This window comes from Sciurus carolinensis, chromosome 12, assembly GCF_902686445.1.
Source record: "Sciurus carolinensis chromosome 12, mSciCar1.2, whole genome shotgun sequence".
NCBI lineage: Eukaryota > Metazoa > Chordata > Mammalia > Rodentia > Sciuridae > Sciurus > Sciurus carolinensis.
This window is the reverse complement of record NC_062224.1, coordinates 40,222,809-40,235,531: the sequence shown is the minus strand read 5'-3', so window position 1 is coordinate 40,235,531 and position 12,723 is coordinate 40,222,809.

Below are 12,723 nucleotides of genomic sequence, written 5' to 3'. Positions count from 1 at the left end.
TGGCTATGTGCAGTAAAAATTATTACACATAGGTACTGTGACAGCCCTAGACTCACACACTGCCAGTTACCAGTTCATCTCCAAGATCCATTTTCTCTTTCTATTTCTTTTATACATTTTCCCTTTCTCAATCCTGACATGGAATCCTGGAGGGAGGGGAAAAAAAAAGATTTATCTCTGCTTAAATCACCTAATCCTCTCTGAACCAGTTGTTGATAGAGTTATGGGATTCTCTGAATGGTCCAACATAGATTATGTGTCTGGCTCCATGGTCAATAAAGACTATTAGAAAAATAGTGGACAGGTTTCCCTAAAGAAATATGCTTTATCTTGTACATATATCTCTAAATATATCCTTCCAAACCTTTCCCTACCATATATCAGAAATTATCCTAGGTATAATATGAAATGCAATCTTTTTCTCACCAGGGAAATATAATCACAAACAAATCCCCATATTGCATCCTTTCCAAGCAAAGATATTGAGTAATATTTTCAGTTAGGCCTGAGAGTGGCTTTTCATGGTCAAGCAACAGGCAACTAAAAGACTCAGTTAACAACACCTAACATACCCGATGTATCTATGAAGAATGGAAAATGGAAAGTTACTTACAACTTCCTTGACAAGCCTAGCGATTTCTTAGTTAACTCATTTGGCTACCTGAGTTCTGTCCTTGGCCCTGGCCTTGGTCATGTCCTGTCAGAGATCCTAACCAAGCCTGGTATGTATGTATGTCTGCATGTGTATGGAGGTGTGATAGTTCAGTCAGGCAAGGAGAGGATAACATATGTTGTTTAATTTGCGTTTCCCCATTTCCTCAATTTAGTTGAAATCTAAGTATTGTCTAACTTTGTGCTTACTCTATCTCAGCCTTTGTTAGTACCACGGCTACTTTATAACAGGGAATTTATCAATTGATCTTTTGCAATTTCTCAATTCACTGGAAGAATTAAGTCAGAGATATTTAGGCAAATAACTAATTTACTCTTCACTAATATATTGTGTGCTAGTGTAGATGTTTATCTAATGTATTTTATTACACCATAATACAATTTTGTAGCTAAAGTAGCCCCTGATATTTCAGATATTCTAAGATGTCACATTTTTAAGTTTTGCTTCTCATGGTTCTTGAACTCTCCAATGCATTTCAGTGCTCTGTTTGTAATTAATCTTTACAGTAATTTCTGACATGTGCCTTAGTTTTTTGATATTCTTCAAATGTTTCTCCCAACTTGCTGGCTGCTATTCTTAGTTTCCTTTGTTTTTTTATTTCTGGCTATGTGTTTAATGTTGCTCATCCTTAGAGTACTATCCTGGATAATCTCTCTGGTCATCCTTTGCAGTCCCTTCTCAGTGATACTATAAAATGATTATTCAAAAAACTTATTTCCAGTTCAAAACACTCTCTGAGATGAAATCTACATCTTTCACTATAGAGTTAACTTTCACGACTGTACAAAGACTTTTCAAAAGCAACATTTTCTGCAAATGAGTACAAACTACCCAATTTATTAAACCAGAAATGCAGAGGCTGTACAAATTTTCTTCTTACCTCTCACTACACACATCGAAACAAGCACGGACCATTACTGATTTTGCCACTTAAATATGATTGGATTTTACAAAGGATTTCTCTGAACTCCAGAGCTAAACTAGTTGTTTATTATTTAAATTTATATCTGAGCAAATTGTTTCTCTAAATTAAAATAAATAAATAAAATGTCAATGTACAACCACTGCTCTAAGAACAAAATCCAAACCCAAAGCTGACACCTTGAAAGAATGTATTTTTTTGCTTAGTGAGTCCAGGTCAGATGCCATAAAGAGAGGAAATTTTGGGGATGGCGGTGAAAATATTTTCTAAGTAAAAGAAAGTGATAAGTGTGCACAAAGGAGAATACAGCTCATCATGGTTCACACCTCCTCTCACCAAAAAGCATTTCTTTTTCATTCATTCCCTGAATCTGTACTTGTCTTTATAACTTGGTTTGATTACCTTAGAGGCATAAAATTGACTTTAGAAGAGGCCAAGAAAACACAATAGCATTAAGGTTGTGTCAGGGATTCCTGTTTGATGTCTCTACATTGTCTAATACTTCCATCAGTTGCTACGAACGGTTAATGTACCCCAGCAATATGTCATTGAAATGATAGTCTTTGAGAATTTTTGAAAATCTATATAGATAGATGTGTTACAAGCCCAAATAATATTTACCCATGTTAATGGGAAATATTCATTGTTTGCATCTAATAACAGCATTTATAGATTGAAAAGCTTGGAGTGTGGTAAATTAAGAGAAAACCAAATCTGTCATCACAAGCAAGAGGGTTTCTACTATTTTCGATTGCACAGTTCTCTATGCTTGTGCATCCCAAAAAAGAAAGTCAAATTACTGACATTTTAAACATTATTTAAAGGATTTTTTGAAAATGCTTAGACTATTTTTTCTAAATTCACATTCTAAAAGTATCCTTATTTTGAACTCAAAGCATATAAAGATCAATATAAAAATACTTTGGGTCAATTGCTAAACAAATCAGTTATAAGTTTATTTTACATATTGTTAAAGCTAGTGGCCATCAATGGTTACTCTAAACACTGACAATTTCTCACCTTAATGTGATGAAAGTCAGTAATATGAAACCATTTTCTCAAGGGTCACAGTGACCTTAAAAAAAAAAAATCTGAAAAGAAATCTGCATCCGACTATATTTTCCTCTGTTTTAAAATCTACTAACTTCAATTCATTCATTGTTTTACATGTCTGTGGGCTGATATTTGAAAGGAAGGAAGGAAGGGATGCTTTTTATCATGGTTATAGAAAAGCAGGAAGTAGTAAATCACCCCAATCATACATGGAGGAGTCAACAAAACAGTTAAACATGTGGGGCTGAGGATTAGCCTGTGCCAAAACAGTTGTCTCACTCCTTTTTTTTTTTAATTGATTTTACCTTGTTTGGTTGTCCTCCACTCTCACTACTGTTTCCCTGGCAACCAAAGCACAGCATCTTCTTTTGTAAGGCAAATTGTTTCCACTCTTATATTAGAAGTGAGTTGGAGGTTATATGTAAATTCCTACCAGTATTGAAAGTAGAGGGAAGATACCTGCATATCTTCAGGAATTGTGATTATTCCTTTGACATGAAGAATGAAGAACAAATTTTTAAGAAAGTATAGCAGTAAGCTCATGAAAAATAGTAATATGTTTGAAATTTCCAGGTGAAATTACAGGGTGATCAATAAAATTTGTTTGTTGAATTGCTATCATCTGAATGTTTGCATCCTCCCCAAAATATACATTAAAATCCTAACCTCCAGGGTGTTGGTATCAAAAGGTGGGGCCATTGGGAAGTGTTCAGGTATTCATAATCTTATATGAGAGACCCCACAGAACTCCTTCACCCCTTTTGCCATGTGAGGTATTAGTGAAAAGACTGCTGTCTTTTAGGAAGCAGACTGTTTTCAGACATTGGATCTTTTGGTGCCTTAATCTTGGAATTTCCAGGTTCCAGAACTATGAGCAGTAAATTTCTGTTGTTTATAAACCTATTCTGTGGTATCCCACCAGACTAAGACACCTTTTATTTTACATATTTTACTATCAGAGACATTTTCCTATATTTATGAGAATATGCTAAGTGGTTCATGAAATTCACTAGAGGAGATTATTTTAGCAAACGTAGTGACCTTGAGATCAATGTTATAGGTTCCTTTTTTATTGACTGATTGTTCTTCATTTAGGTCCAAAAATCAAGGGATTTCTTTTTCTTTTTCTTTTTTCAGTACTAAAGATTGAACCTAGGGATGGTTTGTCACTGAGTCATATAATCAGACCTTTTTACTGTTTTTTTAAATTTTGAGACAAAGTCTCACTAGCTTGCCAACCCTGGCCTAAAACTTGGGAATTTTTCAGCCTCAGTCTCCCATGTTGCTGGGATTTCAGGAATGTGCCACCATACCTGGTAGGGGACTTACTCTTTTAAAAATCCCAGAAAAGAAATTATGTTTTCTTTAAAAATTGTTTTTGAAAAAAAGTGAAGTGAGACTGTTCATAGAGAACAGTCAAAACTGTTTCCATGAATCTGAAGTAAATTGGGTGACTGTAAATTTTAATTTATTTCTGAACTTTCTATGGCAACAATGGCAAAAATAAGAATCAAAATGGACTCTGTCATCTTCATCATCCAATAAAAAAGTAGCTTTGGGAGAAAGAATAAATCATTTGCTGGCCTTAAATTATAAGCACTCATAACGTAAATCATTGTGTGACTAACACAATGAGCATTCTTAGGGCTACCATGTTATAACTGCCACCAACTCCTTTTTTATGGTGTTTCTCCCTTAGCTCCAATCAAGAGGTGAAAGTTGCTATGATTTTACTTGGTCACCCTGTCACTATTCTTAAAGAAAGAACCTGATCAAAATTATTTTGTGTTTTTTAACTTTGGTGTCTCAAGCAATAGAATATAAAATTGAGAACATCAATGTTCAAATTTTACACAATGTAAAGGAATTGCTGGTGATGTAAAGAAATCTAGTATGCTGAGAGATGCTAAACAAAAAGAGGTAGAGACAGTACTTTTGTGATGAAAGTGCACAGTTCATGTCTTTTCTGTCACTCCATTTTCCCTGTTTTTAGTGATTTAAACCTTCCTGTTAACTTGGCAGACAAGTCAGTTCTCCCCTTAATGTAAAATAGATGTATTTGAGTTTTTGCTATCTGCAACTAAAAGCGTCTTGGCTAATACATGTGCAAATATGCTTTATATATTTGTAAATTATGTAGATGTTTTAATTCCTATTGTGTTATTTACTTCTGCCTCCTAAGAAGTTACAGGAATCATATTTAGCTTGGTGAGGCTTCTTTCATAAAATGTACTGACTTAAATGGGAATTAAGCATGAAAAAGTTTGAACAAATTAAACAGAAAGACACTTAAGGGCACTTAACTATTGAGCTACATCTCTAGTTCTTTTTTATATTTTATTTTGAGACAGGGTCTCACTAAGTTGCTTAGGGTCTCACTAATTTGCTGAGGCTGGCCTGGAATTTGCCATCCCCTTGGTTCCACCTCCCAGGCTGCTGGGATTATAGTCATGTGCCACCACAAAAGCCTGTGCAATGTCTTACGGCATAGTTTTCATCAGCTTTTTCATTGCTGTAACCAAAAGACCTGAAAATAACAATTAGAAGAGGAAAAGTTTATTTGGGGTTCACAGTTTCTGAGTTCTCAGACCATAGACGGCTGCCTCCTTTACTCTGTCTGAAGTGAAGCAGAACATCACAGTGGAAGGAGGAAAGCAGTTCAAGACATGAGAGCAAGGAAGCAGTGGGAAAGGGCTGGCTCTCCAGAGACGTAATAAAAATCCCAGAGTCAAGTCCCAGTGACATACCTCCTCCAGCCACACTCTATGTGCCTATAGTTACCTCCCAGTTAATCTAGTCAAGCAGAGTAATGAACTGATTCTTTAAGGCTTTCATAACCCAATCATTTCACCTCTAAACCTTCTTGCATTGTCTCACACATGAGCTTTTAGGGAAACACCTAATATCTAAACTATTACAGGTATACAATCACATCCCAATGTATCTTACTAGTTTCTGTAAGGACAAACACAAATTCAGTGTTTGATGCTGATTTCGTCATATTTGGTCTGAGTGACATCAGGTTTTATACATTCACACTGGGAAATCCTCCAAGAACTTCTCTTGTCAAAGCATTCACTAACCCCCCTAATCTACCATAGCGCCCATTCCATCTTCTGCCCCGTACCATTAAATGCCATTGGTATGCTGTATATGCCTTGTTGGCAAGACTGTTTATTCATTCAACAGGAAATAATATCACCAAAAAAGAATTTCTTTAAAAATCCAGAAAAGAGCTACACTTGTAAGGTTGAAAGACTTTATGAGCAGAGTAATCTTTCTTTGGTTTCTTCTAATATTACTAAGTTAAAATAAGAAACAGAATTGTGAATGTTTATATTTTAAAAAGACAAGTCTTGGGGATCAGACTCTTAATTCTTCCTTTCTCCTGTTATATGCATCCCCTTGTAGAGGACTTAAAATCCCAAATCATTTTATGGATGCAATTTCTGTACAAGGTGACATGACATTGTCCCTGTGGGTTGAAGCCTCACCATGATGGAAGATTTCTGAGAATAGAAAGAAAGAAACAGTAAATAATGTAAGACATAAAGACACACTAAACATGTTCTCCCATTCATGTATTGTTTCTGTATTTAGATGAGACGTTCAGGTGTTTTATGTAGTTTAAAGTTTATGAAACCTTTTCTCCTTTTTCTGTGAAATTTCCATTTTGGTTTAAATGGTTTTGAAATTGTGTTTCTTCATTTTGAATGTTTCATATATTTCTACAAAAGTGGAATATTTTTGCAGGACAACTGTAGACTAACATAAAAGAAAAATTAAAATTTATATTTGCTTTGGTCTTGTAATGTTTAAATACATATCATTCTTCATTAAGTTCTAGTTATTTACAACTCAGATGATCTAAGTTTGTGTGTATGATTTCTGTTTTTTAAAAACTTTGGTTTTATTTCAGAACAATGTATCACAAGATATATTGTTTTATTCTCAAGTGAAATAAAACAGTTATCAAATGAGCTTATAAGACTATTTTGTGGAGAATTTTTGGAATAATTGTAATACAAGTCATATAGAAATAAAATCTATTTAAAAACAGCAACAATATTGTGTTCTCATGTAAAATGGAGTCTGATTCAACTATTAAAGGAAGATACTTGACAATCTGCTTGAGGATGATAGGAATGACAGTAAGTGCTTACTAGGAAACACTTCATTGTTCTATGCCCATCTGATGGCGTAAATGACAAGTGCTCTAAAAAACAGCAGAGCTCTCTGACCACTCACTCTTTCCTCCTGGAGAAAACATTTTCCTCTGCTCTTCCCTGTCCCCTGTACAATACAGTGAAGAATCATGACAAAGCAGAAACGCATTTGGGTGGAAGTCTGCAAGTGTGATTGTAGTATTGGAGCTACTTTTTATGTCCTATGTCATTTAACTTTTGTTGACTCCTAAATAAGAGTAGTGGCATATACAATTTCTTAAGATTTTATGTATTCATTAATGAAAAGTAGCAGAGACTGGTTATATACCAGTGATAAACACATTCTCTGTTTCATATAGAATTTACCCATGCAAGGGTAAATTATAATTAAAATATAATTTAATTTTTTGATTATGGTATTAAAATATAATTGCAGAACTAAACTGAGTTAAAATTTGGAGCTATGATAACATAATGAAGTCATATCTACCCTAGAGGACCAGATAAGGTCTTCTTAGAGAAATGATGCTTCTTGCCTAAAATCCAATATCTAATTTAGAATTAAATAGATATGGATGATAGGGAGGTAAAGTAGGTATAAAACATATATTTGTTTAATGTATAGTGAAAAACATGTATGGGGTTAAGAGGTAAGAGGATTCAGTATTTTCAAGAATTATGGTTCTTACAACTTCTAGATTCTACAGAGATAGCTCTAGTTCCTTATTGTTTTTCTTAAACTTGACTCTAAACTCTCTAATCTACATCAACTTTCTCCTTACAGAGATTTCATTGACAAGAGTTATTTGAATAATTTTTTTTGTGTTTGATTATTTTTTGCTCTACCTTATTAACTCATTTCACATATACATGTTTTTTTATCCTGACATATGTTAAAGTTCACAATAAATTGGACTGTGTTTTGCACTGTTTTGGTGTGTACCATAATGCCTATCACAGTGCTGGGCACCCAGCATCCATTAAGAACATTCTTGTTGAATTTATTGTTTCCTTATAGTCCCAAAGCAGGTTTCCTGTCATGGTATTGAGGACAAAAATAATTCATGAGTTCAAATGTTGATGCAAGAAAGAGTAGTAAATGTCTGATCCAATTTTTGGATCCTGTTATTCTTTATCTGGATTGAGGAAATGAAAAGAACCCCAAAGATACCACCAATTTCCTCTGGCAGTGTTTCTAAGAGAACTCTTCTATTATACTTAAGCATTTTTGACTGACGACATGAACATCCTTAGTTCCTCAAGAAAATTAATCATAACATACCACAGGAAAGTTCTGCTATAATTAAAAAAAAAAATTTAAATTTAGGTAGCACTCTCTTTTTAATGTATTGAGAACATTAATGTATAGCAAATTTATCTTTCCTAAATTGTTTAATTAAGCTATAAAGATTTACTAATTGGGACACAAGAAAAGCAGGCATAAGTGATACACATCACCTTTTTGAGTCTTCAAAGAAAACTAGTTATCTGGCTAAGAAAGAAAGACATGCTAAAATCCACAGTGCCAAATAAACTATTTTTTTTTTGTATTATTTTTTCTAGTAGAAACAACCCACACTGATAGCACAGGGATGAGCAAGACTGAATTTTAAACCCAGTCACATTACTAGTTCTGCAAATACCTCTGAAGAATTTTTATGCATTCATATAAAATGAAGGTGCTGTACATGTACATCATAAAATAAAAAAGTGAAGTACAAATGTAGCAACCATTTTATAATTTAAGCATTCAATCTGTGGCAAATCAATGTGCATTAATTGAAGCTTATGGCAAGTGCAGGTGTGAAATATTAAATAATTTGTAACATAAAACATTCTTTTTATAGAGAAGTAATCATTCTCTCCAATGATTCCTTTACTCCCCTTTCTATTGGATTTTCCCTTTATCAAATTTGAAAAAACAAAACACAAAAGATTATTTTGAAATCAGAATGAAGTGGGTATGGAATTTTCATTGTTTTAAAGGTAATTGTTATCTATGAGATAGATATTCCTGAACTATTGACAATATTATTCTTTTTCTTTTCCTTTAATTTTCTTTTCTTTCTTTCTTTCTTTCTTCTTTTTTTTTTTTTTTTTATAAATGTGGCAAAGATTACCTAAATTGTTTTTACTATGCTAACAAAAAAGGAAGGAATACTCCTTCAGGATTCAGATGCCTGAGAAAGATGTAAGAAGTTTTTATACTTTGATAGAGCTTTTAAGACATATTTATCTGTTTTCCTTTGCTCTGGCTACATACTGAGAAGGCTTGAAAATTGTTTATTTAAGAGTATGGATTGGTATTTTTTAGAGTAAAGTATCTCCCTGATTTCTAAAGAGTTCCTGTGGTTGTTGTAAAGAAAGAAGAAATGAGAGAGACAGAGAAGGGCGGGGGAGAGATTGATTGATTTTCAGAGTGGTAGGAAGCTGTTAAAATTCACTTAATGGAATCATTCATAAACAATGTTTTTTCTTCCCTTCAAAATTCAATGCTTTTGTTGCTTGCTGACGGCTTTCCTAGCAGGACTCCGTGCATTTTCCACAATTAATATTAATATATATAGAGAGATGTGTGTGTATATATATAAAATATATATATATAATATAAAAATATTATATATATGTATAATATTCCATCAGGTGGCAGATTTGAAATTGTTTGAAATGTTGTGCAATTTTTCCAGTATTTTACCTCTTCCCACCTTTGAATTTGCTTAGTCAGTATCATTCAATTTAATAAGGTTTAGATCAAATTAAATCAAAATGTGATTTAAATATCATAGAAGAGAATGCATGGGAGGGGCTTAGATATTTTCTCTCTCTGTGCCTGTCTCTAGTTCTCTGAAAGTGGATATTTTATTTTTTCTGATACTGGGTATTGAACTGAGAGTCACTTAACCACTGAGTCACATCCACAGCCCTTTTTATTTTTTTAATTTTGAAACAGGTTCTCACTCAGTTGCTGAGGCTGGTTTGAACTTGCAATCATCCTGCCTCAGCCTCCTCAGTCACTGGGATTACAGTCATGTACCACCACAGCTGGCTAAACTGATATTTGCTGATCATTTGGGATTTTTTTGGTTTTGTTTTGTTTTTTTGTGTGGTGCTGGAGATGGAACTGAGGACCTTGCACATTCTAGTCAAGTGCACTACCATTGAACTATCTCCCCACAAGGTGGGCTAATTAATAAATTTTTAATTGGGTAGAAAATTTATGGAAAGGTAGAAGTACAGTGTTTACATTATTCGATAATAACTAAAGATATACCCTTTAAGTATATTTTATTAAAATTCTCTGATGGGAAGGAACACTTCAGTATCCAAAGTGGAAATAGCAATATATCTTTTGGTAAATAATTTAGAAATATGAAATTTATAAAGAATGAATCTGCTCTTATGGATCTGCAGATTAGAACTTGACCATAGGTAGAAGCAGAAGCTATTATTTTTTTAAACAATTATTTTCTAAAGTAAACTTATTTTAAATAAAGCAACACCAAAACAAAACCAAAGGTAAGTTAATAAATTATGTTGGTATATCTCAAAGAACTTTCGCAGAACAACATACCTGTGCAAAATTAACCCAGTACAGGAACCAGCCCTAAGTCCCACCTGTCCTGCCTCATTCAGTCTCTGCCTCATTCCAAAGCTACATATTGACTTCTAAACCATAGATTGGTTTTCTTGTTTTTCATTTTCTAAAAAGTTAAGACCATACAGCAAACTCACTTTTGAGTCTGACTTCTTTAACTCAACATTTGTTTACAAGATTTCTTCATGTTTCTGTATTGTTATGGTTCATTCTCATAGCTGTTTTTATCCATGTGCATAGCATAATTTGATTATCCATTGCTTATTAACAGATGTTTGGATTCCTGGTTTGGGGTTATGATTACAGTGCTGAAGTGATTGTTTTAAACCCGTTTTTGTGACAACAGATGGATTTTTGTTGGGCATATTCCTTGGAGTATAATCGCTGGATCATAGGATGCATGCAGTAGATGTGGACAGTAGTTTTCCAAATTTACAATCCTTCCAATATTGTGAATTTCTTTTATTCCACCTCTAAAACAACATATTGTGTGAGTTTTTTCTTTAAATTTGCATTCTGTGTAGAAATAATAAATTTGAATTTGCATGATTCTGGCAACTAATTGAGTTCAGCATCTTTTTATATATATTCTGGATATTTGCATAGTTCATCTTTTTCTGTAGTGAGTACTGTGTTTACTTTTGCCTCACATGTAAGTGGTTGTGGTAAAATCCCTAGCCCAGCTGTCTGTACTTGGGTGCTGCTGTTTAGGAATGAAACTCTCTTCTCATTTCTTTAAGACATCAATCTCTGCTACCTTGCTCCTAGTCTCCTCTTCAGACTCAGAGAAGCCTAATGCCTCAAATGGAATTGACTTTCACACATTTTGAGATAAGGCAGCAGCACCAGCTCTTTCAGTGGGTGTTAAGACATTAAAGAGCATACCCTTCACTGGGAATAAAAGGTGGGGATGAAGATTGTAACACAATATTTTCCTTAATAATATATGGCATTATAAAAAAGAATTCAACATATGAAGATTCTGAAATCACATTTAAAAACAAGACCAACTATGGTATTATATCTACAAGTAGATAATTGAGAATCTAAAGTTAACTGATCCTTTCAAAATAAATAGTATTCAATATCATAAAAGTAAAATATATTTGATATGTAAAATATAAAATTTAAAATCAGATTTGCTTCTACTCCTCCTTATCTATCCTATGGGATATCAGTTTTGAGCAAACAAATTTCTCAGGGTATTTCTTATGCTTTAAATAGTTATCCAAAAGATATTGAATTTAACAAATAATGTTTTTTTTTTTTTAATTTCTAAAATTTAACTCCTGAAAATATTCCTTGACTTAAAAATAGCCGCACATTCACAAAATTGCAGGATAGGGTGAAGTAATGCCTGATTTGTTCACTCTTCATTCCATAACCAGATTGAAGTTAAGGTCATGAGTAATAGATTGCTATGCTCTTCCTTAGGAGAAAAAATGCAAATTTAGTAAGACTGCAGTCTCAGTAGGTTAATAGTCTCCCATCACTCCATGTTTTGTGTATGAATCACGGCTTTAACTCCCTGGGCTCTTGAAAAACTTTTCGTTTTCCTTCCATCCACCCATGACTCAAATCATTTTCTTTCCCCTCCCTGACACCTTATTCCATGATTAATTTTAGAAAATCTCATTAGCTTACTTTAAACAAAATGTTATTTTCAAGAAGAACTTGAAGTGTTTTGAATTTGATAGAGAAAATGAACTTAATGTGATAAGACACATAAATACTACATTTAATAGGACAAAATGGAAAATTCAACAAATATGCAAAGGTGATCCATTCTTTTAAGAGGCAACTTTAGTGTGAAAGGGTAAAGTCACAACATTCTTTGGATTATCCCTTTTCTTTTTTTTTTTTTTTTTTCTTTTTTTATTTTATAATTGTATTGTTAAAGTAGTAGCATTTGAATAAGATCACGGATGTTAAGAATATAGACAGTTGACTTAATCATTCAACTTACAATTTTATTTTTCTACAATTTTTTACTTTACTGTGGCACAAAGTCAATATGCATTCAGTAAAGCTGTACTTTGAATTTTGAATTTTGATTTTTCCAACTAGCAATGTGCAGTATTATACTTTCAAGTGATGCTGGGCAGCTGTGATGAGTTGTAGCTCCCAGTTGACCATGTGATCATGAAGACAAATCTTTAGTGTGCTGTGTTTCTACACAAGGATGTTCAGTGGGTTTCATACATTAAATGCATTTTTGTCTTAAAATATTTTCAACTTACCAAGCTTTTCTGGATGCAATCCCAATGTAAGACAAGATGCACGTATAATAGCAATTTTATAGATTTCATTCAAA